Source organism: Hypomesus nipponensis, chromosome 3, assembly GCF_054491055.1.
Source record: "Hypomesus nipponensis isolate SF chromosome 3, ASM5449105v1, whole genome shotgun sequence".
NCBI classification, from domain to species: Eukaryota; Metazoa; Chordata; class Actinopteri; order Osmeriformes; family Osmeridae; genus Hypomesus; species Hypomesus nipponensis.
Window position 1 is genome coordinate 3,103,365 of NC_140363.1, and position 13,175 is coordinate 3,116,539.

Here is a 13,175-nt window from a genome sequence, read left to right on the forward strand (position 1 = left end):
GGTGGGGGAACCATTTGACAGGATTATTGTGGATTGTGTGGGCCCATTACCAAAAACAGGGTCAGGAAACCAGTTTTTGTTGACCATAATGTGCTGTGCTACTTGCTACCCTGAAGCCGTTCCACTACGGAACATCACCGCTAAGACCGTGGCCAAAGCGCTCATGAAATTCTTCACTACTTTTGGTCTTCCTAAGGAAATCCAAACTGATCAGGGAAGCAATTTCATGTCCAAACTACTGTCACGTGTTGCGTAACCTCTCCATCCGCCACCAGACATCAAGTCCTTACCATCCAGAAAGCCAAGGTGCACCAAACTCTTAAATCAATGCTTTGTAAGTATTGTCTGGAAACGGGAGGTGGTTGGGACGAGGGAGTACCGTATGTGGTGTTTGCTGTTAGGGAGGCAGTACAGGAGTCTTTGGGTTTCAGTCCTGCCAATTTGGTGTTCGGACATACCCCAAGTGGTCCGTTGAAGGTGCTTAAGGAAAACATCCTTTCGTCCAAGTCACAGTTTGGCACACCAAACTCTCTTGTCGGTCCAGACAAAAATGAAGAACCGTTACGACAAGAAGGCTAAAATCCACGAGTTTAGGGAAGGGGATAAGGTCTTAGTGTTACTGCCGGTACAGGGCTCGTCTCTGTCCGTTCAGTATACTGGTCCACACGTGGTGGAGAGAAAGTTAAGTGACACTAATTATGTTGTGAGAACACCAGAGCGAAGGCGCTCGTCAAGGCTCTGTCATGTGAACATGCTTAAAGAGTATTATGTCCGTAAACCTTTGTTGCCCAGTGTCCAAGGTCCGGCTGTCGTTGCTACTGCAGTACTGTGCTCTGACTCCCTGGAGGACAATCAGGAGGAAGGGTTGGACCCTTCATGACCGCTCATGTACAAGGTGAACGGTTGAGCAATTCGGAAAGTCTGAAAGTCTTGCCGTCCATAAGAGACCACATTTAGACCACAGTAAACACTGATAGCGGTAATCCTCAACTTTCCTGAGATCTTTAAGGATGTTCCTACTCGTACCACGGTGCTGGCGCACGACGTGGATGTAGGGGGTGCTGCTCCAATTCGACAGCACCCATACAGAGTCAACGCCCGTAAGCGGGAGCTGATGAGGAAAGAGACAGGGTACTTATTGGAGCACGACATGGCAGAACCCAGCAGCAGCCCGTGGAGTTATCCCTGCATCTTAATGCCAAAGCCAGACGGCACGGCCAGACTGTGTACAGACTACAGGCGTGTCAATGCGGTCACCGTGCCCGACTCTGTCCCGATGCCGCACATTGATGACTGCGTTGACACAATCGGGTCTGCTACTTACGTGAGTAAATTGGACATGCTGAAAGGTTACTGGCAGGTTCCTTTAACAGAACGTGCCTCGAAAATCTCAGCGTTTGTTACGCCTGACACATTTCTGCAGTACAAGGTCATGGCATTCGGCATGCATAATGCACCAGCTACATTTCAGAAGTTAGTGAATAAAGTGCTCGCTGGGGTGAGAAACTGTACTGCTTACCTGGATGATTTAGTGGTTCACTCCTCTACTTGGGATGAACATGTCTCCACTCTGCAGGTGGTGTTCGAGCGGTTACAGGCTGCTTCCTTAACAGTGGACAACTGTGACCTATCTGGGAAAGGAGGTGGGTTGTGGACAGATGCGCCCTGTGGCAAGGAAAGTCGAGGCTATCAGTCGGTACCCAGTGCCCACTTCTCGTCGCCTGCTACGCCGGTTCTTGGGCATGGTGGGTTATTACAGAACGTTTTGTAAAAAAAAACGTCCGTAGTAGCCCCGCTGACCGCTTTGATCAGCCCAAAGGTGCCCTTTAAGTGAACTCCTGAAAGCCAGACTGCCTTTGAGATGGCTAAGTTATTGTTGTGCTCTGCTCTAGTTTTGGCAGCTCCGAACTTTGACAAACCTTTCAAAGTGGAAGTGGACGCCTGTGTGGTGGGGGCAGGTGCGGTGCTCCTACAGGAGGACGATGAAGGCGTTGATCGTCCTGTGTGTTTTTTCTCCCGCAAGTTAAACCCTTGTCAGGCCAGATATTCTACTGGCGTTGCTGTTAGCATTACAGTTCTTTGAGGTGTATGTTGGTTCAACGGCCATGCCTGTCGAAGTGTATACTGACCATAATCCTTTGGTTTTTCTGAACCGGATGTACAATCACAACCGCCGCCTCATGTGGTGGGCTTTAGTTGTACTTGTGGCTTATAACAGCCACAAGTGACCCAGACCTTCTAAGATTGTTGTTTGCCAGCCATCAACAGAACAGAAGACTTAAAAAACAATGGGCCTCATTGGTCCGTGTACGTGAGTTTAATTCCTTATATCATTATAACGGAACACGCATAAATACGAAAAACGTTTGTGAGTCCGTTTTTTCGTTTTTTTGCAAAAACGGAAAAACGGATTTTGACGTGTTATTTTGTTTTCTCGTTTTTAAACACAAACCATAAAACAACTTTATATTTGGATTTTTCTCACGTGGGTGGAGGTAAGCGTGAAATGGGTCCGTGTACGTGAGTTTAATTCCTTATATCATTATAATGGAACACGCATGAATACGAAAAACGTTTGTGAGTCTGTTTTTTTGTTTTTCTGCAAAAACGGAAAAACAAATTTTGACGTGTTATTTTGTCTTCCCGTTTTTTAAACATAATCCATAAAACAACTTTATATTTGGATTTTTCTCACGTGGGTGGAGGTAAGCGTGAAATGCCTGTCATTGGCCGAATGTGTCTTCAGCACTACCTGTTCCTTCAAAGTAAAAGTTTCCCCCATCTAACTCAATTAGCCTAATATGGGTTATTTATCAGTTAAATTTTAGGGTCTCGCTGGGTGACTCACTGGGTCACTCAAAGATATTGACCTTTTTATTCCTTAGACTAGTGGTCACCAATCCTGTTGCAGGAGAGCTCCCTTTGTGTATAGGTTTCACTCCACACGGCCTTAGCTGCCGTTAGTGAGTGGTTGCACAACTAAATAGCACACACATGGTGTACTTTTCTCTGTTCCTTTGGGATGCAACATTCAAGTACCATACAAAGTCAAATACATTTCAACACCTGACTGCACCTTCTCTGTCTGCATGAAATACTGTATCTTAAATATATCCAGATACATGTGTTAGTTATACTACATTCATTTAAGAACTCTGAAATCCAAACAAACATTCATGCACTTAAACTTTATAAAAAATGTCATTTCTGGAAGAAGGGTCATTTCAGGTTTCAAATCAATTTTATTACAGACAAATGCAAAAGGGCAACATGGCGTTAAACTGGGAGCTTTTTTATATACAAACTGTATGTCAACACTTAATAGGGCAACAAGGAACAGAGAATGCTTGTAGCGTGTTATCCTTTGTTTGTCCTTTAGCAAGCACCTCCAGTGAACCTGGACCGACAGCTTCGACAGTGCCTGGATTTGCCTCCTCTCAACGCCCTGCATGTAGTGCAAATGTTGAAGAGCTTGACTCACTTAACTGAGCAACGCGGTCAAACGAGGGCTCTTCAAGCTCTATCAAAGGACATGCAGCACATGAGCAGGACTCTGAGGCGAGATTCAGGCCAGCTTGTGTGCACCGTGAATGGGCTGGTGAGGGCCATCACCCAATTGTCTCACCACCAGCAGGAAACCAACAACTGCCATCGCTGCCAGCATTGCAGGTGGTACAAAGGAAGATGTTCCAGCACCTGCGCCACCCATACAATTACCCTGCAACCCTGCACTACGCAGACCCTCTGCATCTAGCGATGGGCCAGGCAGACCAGTGCGAGGCAGACCCTCTGATTCCAGCGATGGGCCATCCACTTCACAACCCACTCGTGCTCTCAGAAGTAGACCAATCAAGACTGAGCAGGCACACACAATTCCCAAATTCCTGGGCTGATATGTGCCATTTTCCCACTTTTATTTACAGATCCAAAACAACATTCAAACGTAATTTAGGTGAAGTATCCCAGATGATATCTTGACGCGAACGTCTGCCCTCAGCCATTTCATTCGCCTGGCTGCCAACCCAACTTAGCCCCGCCCACAAAAAAATTGGACTCTCCCTGTTAAGCCCCATTGTACCGAATTTTGTTGCAGTTCCAAACTGCTAAATTTGTCTCTTTCGCCTGATTGTCGTTGAGAAATCTCAGATTTTATTGTAGTTTTTGCATGTTCAACATGGATTACAGGTCAAAAGTTGATTGAACGAGTACTTATGTCCTTTCGATTTCTTACAAGGTAAGTCGTTGTTGCCCATAACACGCTAGAATTCTGCTAATGAATGCTGATTGGTTAGTGAAGGACTGACTACAACCATAGATCCCGCTTGATGGCATCCGAAGCAGAACCAGAATGTCAGAGCATTAGCAACATTAGCAACAACATTAGCAAGCCAAAACCTGGCATTGCCAGACCATTTCGCAAATGTGTATTTGCCTGGAACCTTTCAGTTAATGTTTTTAAAAGAAAACATTTTTTGTTTGCTTTTGTATTGGGTAAAATTGGGTAAACACAACAATGGTTGGTTATGAACCTTTTGGTCATGTAACCCGAAGGCAGCACAAGGGTTAATATAAAATAGAATGAGGTGAAGATATTCTGTTTTACTTCAACATGATCACTGGCACAATTTTACCCCATTTGCCTAGCCTGGCATTGCCAGACCATTTCGCAAATGTGTATTTGCCTGGAACCTTTCATTTAATGTTTTTAATCCAAAGGGTGTTATCAATGGGCGCATACCAAAATCCCTCCAGACGCACATGAATAGAATTGGACAGATGCAATGAAACGTAATCTTGGTTTATGAAAATGCCTCAATGGCACTCGAGTCCAGTCATTTTATAAAAAAAGCTAGGTCAAATTGCAACAGAAGCAAACAACTGATTTTGTATCTTCAATATGTCCTGAGTAAGGGGGAAAAAAGCCCTGAAGAATTCCATTAGGGGAAAGTTTCGAAAAAAAGACCCAAATAAAGCCTATTCATACCTATTCATTCTTTTTCTCACGTGAATAGGATAAAATATTTAACCTTTAGATATCACCATGAAAATTACTGAGTGGATTACTTACATCAAGACAAACTAAAAATGTATTTGCAGGTCCTAAGTCTCCCGGAAGTTCCAGGAGTCTCTTGCATTTCAATAGCGGCTCCCTGACGCCCGCAAATGCTATTCAATATCCCAGAAATCGGGGATTTTGTATTTAGAGCGAGCGAGAGACAGTCATATGGTCATTTCTGTTAAAGACAGGTGCATATTGCGTGTGATTGCGTCCCGTGGGGGGGGGGGGCTTTTTTCAAAATCAAAATTCAAAAACAAAATCAGTTGAGTTTGCTTCAGTTAAAATTTGTCCTAGGTTGACCCCCATTTTGTCTTAAAATGACTGGACTACTCCTCTGTACAGTTATTGTATAAATTCAACTTGCCCCATAGAAAAAAGGTTGATTGGCCCACACTTTTCATGTTGGAGGGAAATCTGTATGAATGGGAGGATGGCCAGACCCATAAAGCAAAAAAGAGATTGGCCTTAATCTCCCAAATTACAATTGATCTCACACTTGGGGCAAATTAAACCAAGTGACAGCATTTTTTTTAACGGTTTATTTCAAATATGATCGGATAATTTCCAATCACGCAACTTGAAATATATTGAACCCATTACTGTCATCTACTTTCTATAAGTCACCAAAAATCAAAAGTAGCTCAACTCACCCCACTCTTCCCAATTTATAATGTTTGTCACAACCTGGCTCAGGAGTAGGTGACAAAAAAGGGATACCACACATAGCTTGCAACTTACACTACATATTTTAATTTAAGTAAATGTGATAAACAATACAAGAGGGTGTGTTGGTAACATAAGACTGTTTGCAATGTCAGTGTTAGTGTTGAAATGGTATGCGTGGAGTGTGAATCAAACAAAAGAACAATGTCAGTAAGCCGGTCAAGGCAAGAGATCAAGTGGATCTTGCAGGCCTGAGCCCAGGATGATTCATGTTTAGCATCAAGATAATCAAGGATAGCTCCTTCCACAACCCTACTGGAACCAAAAAGAACACAGCCAACAAGGATGGAAAAAAAATAGGGCCAACCCTGAGGCTGACACACACTACACTAGTTAATTACTAATGGTTACTGCAAGAAGACCTACAGGTAAATTGCCGTTCATTAGTTATAAGAAAATGCCCAAACCTTATTTCAAATAACCAGTTATTTAGTTAGAGAAGATTACCTAAACCTTGCATTATCAAACATATAGCTATTTTGTTCTCTTATTTAGATTGTTTACAACCTTTTTATAGGTAAAGAAAAAACTAAAATGTTCTTAATATGTATTTAAATACTAGTGCTATGCCTCTGCCAATGTTACCAGTGATGCCAGTGATTAATGTTAGGGACTAGTTTTAGCATAATAGTGTTGTGCCCACGATGCAACTGCTGAGTAAGATGTTTGTGAATTGATTCAGAGTTAATGAAACTGGAGTTTGTGTGCGTTTGCATTGAAAGGCAACTTAGGCCGAGTTTTTGCATAATGGGTTGTGCTAAATTCATAAGAACGATGTTCTTGTTGTATACCCATTTGCAGCTTGCGAGAACCATGGCCTCATTGCTTAGTGCAGCTTAACACGGTTATTTCTCACAGGATCCATGGATCCATCTTTTAACAGCTCCTTCATGGCAACCAATGCGTTTAATATTTATTTTACGCAAAGCACTCATCCAAACAATGTCACAGCTTCACAATAAAGTCATTGGGTCATGAGAAAGAAACCTGTCGACTTGCAAGTTCTTTCAGTGCCTGGTTCTTGAGATTATTGAGCTACAGACACACTTACACAGGGGCACCACTAGGGTTTCTGCGGCCCCTGGCTAATTTGTACTCCGGGCCATACTGGAGAGTTTCGTACGTATCATAAGTATGGGGTTCTGCTGGGCCCCTGTACAACCACGGTCCTTAGAATCATCCTAATCTTCCCCTCCGCTATCTTGCCCCTACACCCACACAGATCACCTACACAGATCAGCAACCAACAAATCTAAAGGTTTGACAGTAAACTGAAATCAATCCGATATCTGTAGGCTTAGCAGGACTGTAATAAACAAATAGTTAAGGTTGGACCAGCACTAATGATTGAACGGCATGCGGACCAGCCAGTTCAATCTTGCAGATCGCACAAGGAGCACTTGTCCCCCCCTTGTAATCTGATTGGCCATCCTATGTGCTCTTTCAATTTTAATTGGCTCTTAGTGATGTCAATCATTGTGTGCTTTGAATGCCAGAGCCACCAAGCCTTCGGTCAAGTGTCGTTGAAGAAGCATCAATATGCGCCTTTGAGGTAAGAGCGCTACATTTAGAGAGACAGAGAGAGAGAGAGAGAGAGAGAGAGAGAGAGAGAGAGAGAGAGAGAGAGAGGATTACATTTATGTATGAATCACAACAATGTCTTACAAACTAATGTTATATAAAATAGTTTGGTTCTGTCTGCATAAGAACATTTTTTGGTGGTAATCCTTGTGGCTCATATCAAAAGGCAAGGTAGGCCATGTTTTTGAGAAACACTTTTTGACATATTTGCTGAAATAATCTTCACATCCTGATAGCAACCAACAAATCTAAAGGTTTGACAGTAAACTGAATATCCGTGGGCAATCCGATATCTGTGGTCTTAGCAGGACTGTAATAAACAAATTGTTAAGGTTGGACCAGCACTAATGATTGGATGACATGCGGACCAGACAGTCCAATCTTGCAATGATTGAACTGGCTACTTGTCTGTCTGCATCTCGGCAGTAGTCAGGCGGCACGTTCATGTGTTTTAGATGAGTGTCTTTTAAGGGAGGGAGTGGGAAAGTTTGGACTGAATCCTTTCAAACTCAAGCTAATATTGCGAGGCTCACAAAATGTGCCTATCCTGCCACCCATGAATATACAGGTGAAAATACAGATATGAATAAAATTATTTTAAATGTAGTCATATTTATACCACATAATATATAGCTTGTTGTCTGTGGGATTTCACAGTTCTTCAGTGAATGAGGTTACAAAATTATCTACTTTAACTTACTAAATTAAACTGATGGCATTATACACTGTGCAGTTTGTAATAGTATGTCTTTGTTTAGCCTCTATGTTAAGCATTGTTTTTTTGTAAGCTTTGTATTGTATTGTAATGACATTTAAATTAATGTTTAAAATCTAGTTTACGAAGTGACTAGTTTATGAGTCAATAATAATCCACCCATGGAGGAGACAACCCTGATGAAGCCTGTGCAGAATCAGATGACAGCAACAGCAGGATCCTCCCAATTCAACCATTGACTATATTTGCTGCACCTAAACGTCACCAAGGTTGAATATGAATCAACTCAAAATGAAATGTTATTGACCCACAATGTAGTAATATGTGAATTGCTCTTATGTAATGCATGCTGCTGGAATGCAGAATCCTCTCAGTACATTTTGGGTGAAAACAGGTAAAGCTTGAACACCCCAGTATGTTATTTCTTAACAATGACCTAGTCCTAGACAATTTCAGCACTGACCATGAGTACACACTAAACCCTTACGCAAAGGGAGATAATGTCAGAGAATGTCAGACTGGTCCCTAGCACTAGCTGGATCTGATAGAAATTGCATGCAAGACACCATCCAGTTTGATGGGTCCAGCTCAGATCCCTCCCAAAAATCGGTTGTGGTGTCAAGCAGGGATGTGTGTTAGCACCCATCAACTGAGGGAGTGTACACACACACAAGGACAATTGGTTAACTATTCCACTCGTCATCCATGCAACAGGAATGGCAAACTCCCAGGAGTACCCTTGAGCATAAATCCTCATGGGCCGGTTCACCCAAGCATGCCAGGACTTCCAGCCTAAACACAACCAAGAGGATGGGACAGGGCACTGACATTACCATCAACTACACACAGAAAGATGTATGCATTTTCACTTACCATGGTTCCATTATCACTAATAATTCAACTCAACGCTGAACTCAGCAGCCACATTGGATAAGCAGCCTCAACTTTTGGGAAGCTCACAGCTAGAGTGTGGAACAATGGCCAACTCCCCACCCACATGAAGGCACAGGTGTACATAGCCTGTGTCATCAGCACACTCTTGCTGCCCACAGCTACACTATAGCAATGTCTGCAAGCAACACCTCAAATCCTGTCATCTGGGAAGATGTCGCTTATGCGATGTCTTCACTTGCAGCAGGCACTTTGCCTTTTTAACATGGTGGGGCTCATATACACTTGCTGCTTATTGGGTAACGTCTGACACACCATCTACCTCACAAAGTCAACATTGTTTTAAAACAGTGTTCATGTAATTGTTACATATTACATTGATAAAATTTTTGATATAAATTAAATACTATTTTACACTCCATTTGCCTCATTGTCCTGAATATGCAAAATACATAATGATGTAAAGGGATCCATTACTTCCAGGCAGGGTTCATTTTGACTAAAAGATTTTAAATATTTGTAATCATTACTGAAAATAATAATTGTTTTAAAGTCATATTTAGTATTTTTAGTTTTAAGTAACATTTTTGTCAGTGGCAAAAAATTAATGTTAATGTTTTGGACAGTTTCTCCTGACAGTAGTAAATTAGAGGGATGGAGAGATGAAGTGGAGTGGTTAAGGGGTGGTGGAGGTTTGGAGGAACAGATTGATGGAGACACAGATATGACCAGGTGGGGGGATGAAGAATGGAGAGGTGAGTAGGGAGCATGAAAAGGTCAGGAGTCAGACAGATCAGTTGAGCGGGTCACTTCCTCCTGGTAAAGCCTAATGACAAGATGTGCACATGCAATAGGTGCCAGTACCTATCAGCTCCAGCCAACAGAATGTGCTTTCTTGCCAGGATGCTACAGCTAATCCTCTTTACAAGGATCTGTGGAGGAGGTTGCGTTCAGGGTCAGCATCAGAGCGTGTTTTCTTCACTGAAACACTAAAAGGGATAGGGTGTGCGTCACTGTCAGGAGTATTTTAATCAACATTATTCATTAACTTCCTGAATAAATCCCCTTAATCTAGACTGGAATGAAGTCAGACTGAAAATGAAGTTGCAGATTGAAACTAAAGTAGTGATGGTCAGAAAGACAGCAAGTTTGAACTGACCTTATATGCTTACTTAAAAATGTATTCCCTTGTGTTTGTGAGTGTTTCCCTGCTCCCTAGTGTTCCCTATCGGTCTGTCTGTGTGAGTGTGGCTCCAATCTCCAGCAACTGCTGGTTACCAGTTATTAACTCATCAACCCAACAGTATATCCTCTCTGGATCTCCAGTCACTTTGACAGTTTGTTGTTCAACTGCTACACGTTAATGTCTCAGCCATTCTAAATAGAGTAACCTAGTTGGCCTTATCTCCATATTGTTTGCAAAACCTCCAGGTTCACCACTCACCAGTCCTGCCTGGCTGGACCCAGCTGAGAAGCGTCTCTACTTTGAAAGAATGTTTGACTTCAGTCAGGCTGTGTGGCTCCTCGTGGCCTCTACCCAACATCAGTGGAGTCAACATCTGGGGCCCGTTCTCCGTACGTACTTAACTCAGTTAGCTAGATTTGATTGTTGACGATTTGTTATGATCTTGGATTGTTCGGTTCTTCAAAGCTCATCCTGGACTTGCTGTCATAGCAACAGTTCCGTAAGCTTAAACCTGCTTCGTTTTTACGACAACCTGTTGCAGAAGCTGCACAAATTATTAGCAAAATGTAATATTAATCATTAATCATTAATCAATCACATTGCGATTAATGTGCAATTTTTGAGAGACAGCCTATCGGGTTTCCCATGAGGGTGTCATTTACATCATTAGCCTAATTTGTTGGAACCACATTTAAATTATGACATTAGATGATAAAGTAATAATCTCGTCTCGTCTCGTCATCTTCCGCTTGTCCGGGGATCGGGTCGCGGGGGCAACGACCTAAGCAGGGAGGCCCAGGCTTCCCTCTCCCCGGCCACTTCCACCACCTCTTCCTGGGGGACCCCGAGGCGTTCCCAGGCCAGCCGAGTGACATAGTCCCTCCAGCGTGTCCTGGGTCTTCCCCGGGGCCTCTTCCCAGTGGGACGTGCCTGGAACACCTCACCAGGGAGGCGTCCAGGAGGCATCCTAATCAGATGCCCGAGCCACCTCAGCTGGCTCCTCTCGACGCGGAGGAGCAGCGGTTCTACTCTGAGCCCCTCCCGGATGACCGAGCTTCTCACCCTATCTCTAAGGGAGAGCCCGGACACCCTGCGGAGAAAGCTCATTTCGGCCGCTTGTATTCGCGATCTCGTTCTTTCGGTCACTACCCATAGTTCGTGACCATAGGTGAGGGTAGGAACGTAGATCGACTGGTAAATAGAGAGCTTCGCCTTTCGACTCAGCTCCTTCTTCACCACGACGGACCGATGCAGAGCCCGCATCACTGCGGACGCCGCACCGATCCGCCTGTCGACCTCGCGCTCCATTCTTCCCTCACTCGTGAACAAGACCCCGAGATACTTGAACTCCTCCACTTGGTTCAGGATCCCCTCCCCGACCCGGAGATGGCACTCCACCCTTTTCCGGTCGATAACCATGGCCTCAGATTTGGAGGTGCTGATTCGCATCCCAGCCGCTTCACATTCGGTTGCAAACCGCTCCAGTGAGAGCTGAAGGTCACGGCCCGATGAAGCCAACAGGACCACATCATCTGCAAAAAGCAGCGACCCGATCCTGAGGTCACCAAACCGGACCCCCTCAACACCCTGGCTGCGCCTAAAAATCCTGTCCATATAGGTAATGAACAGAATCGGTGACATAGGGCAGCCCTGGCGGAGTCCAACCCTCACCGGAAACAAGTTCGACTTACTACCGGCAATGCGGACCAAACTCTGGCACCGGTCGTACAGGGACCGGACAGCCCCGATCAGGGAATCCGGTACCCCGTACTCTCGGAGCACCCCCCACATGAGCCCCCGAGGGACACGGTCGAACGCCTTTTCCAAATCCACAAAACATGTGTAGACTGGTTGGGCGAACTCCCATGTACCCTCCAGGACTCCGCGGAGGGTATAGAGCTGGTCCACTGTTCCACGGCCAGGACGAAAACCACATTGCTCCTCCTGAATCCGAGGTTCGACAATCCGGCGGACCCTCCTCTCCAGGACCCCTGAATAGACCTTCCCAGGGAGGCTGAGGAGTGTGATCCCCCTAAAGTTGGAGCACACCCTCCGGTCCCCCTTTTTAAAGAGGGGAACCACCACCCCGGTCTGCCAGTCCAGAGGCACTGTCCCCGATGTCCACGCGATGTTGCAGAGTCGTGTCAACCAAGACAGCCCTACAACATCCAGAGCCTTAAGGAACTCCGGGCGGACCTCGTCCACCCCAGGGGCCCTGCCACCGCGGAGCTTTTCAACCACCTCGGCGACCTCGGCCCCAGAGATAGAAGGGCCCCCCCCGATGTCCCCAGACTCTGCCTCCACGTCGGAAAGCGTGTTGGTGGAATTAAGGAGGTCTTCAAAGTATTCCTTCCACCGATCCAGGACGTCCCCCGTCGAAGTCAGCAGCGCACCGTCCCTACCGTATACAGTGTTGACAGAGCACTGCTTCCCCCTCCTGAGTCGCCGGATGGTGGTCCAGAACCTTTTTGAAGCCGTTCGGAAGTCATTCTCCATGGCCTCGCCGAACTCCTCCCATGCCCGGGTTTTTGCCTCCGCGACCGCCAGAGCCGCGTTCCGCTTGGCCTGCCGGTACACATCAGCTGCCTCAGGAGTCCTACCAGCCAATAAAGCCCGATAGGCCTCCTTCTTCAGCTTGACGGCATCCCTCACCTCCGGAGTCCACCACCGGGTCCGAGGGTTACCGCCGCGACATGCACCGACCGCCTTGCGGCCGCAGCTCCGGTCAGCCGCTTCAACAATGGAGGCCCGGAACATGGCCCATTCGGACTCAATGTCCCCGGCCCCCCCCGAGACATGATCGAAGCTCTCCCGGAGGTGGGAGTTGAAGCTCCTTCTGACAGAGGGTTCCGCCAGCCGTTCCCAGCAGACCCTCACATTACGTTTGGGCCTGCCAGGCCTGACCGGCGTCCTCCCCCACCATCGGAGCCAACTCACCACCAGGTGGTGATCAGTTGACAGCTCCGCCCCTCTCCTCACCCGAGTGTCCAAGACATGCGGCCTCAAGTCCGACGACACGA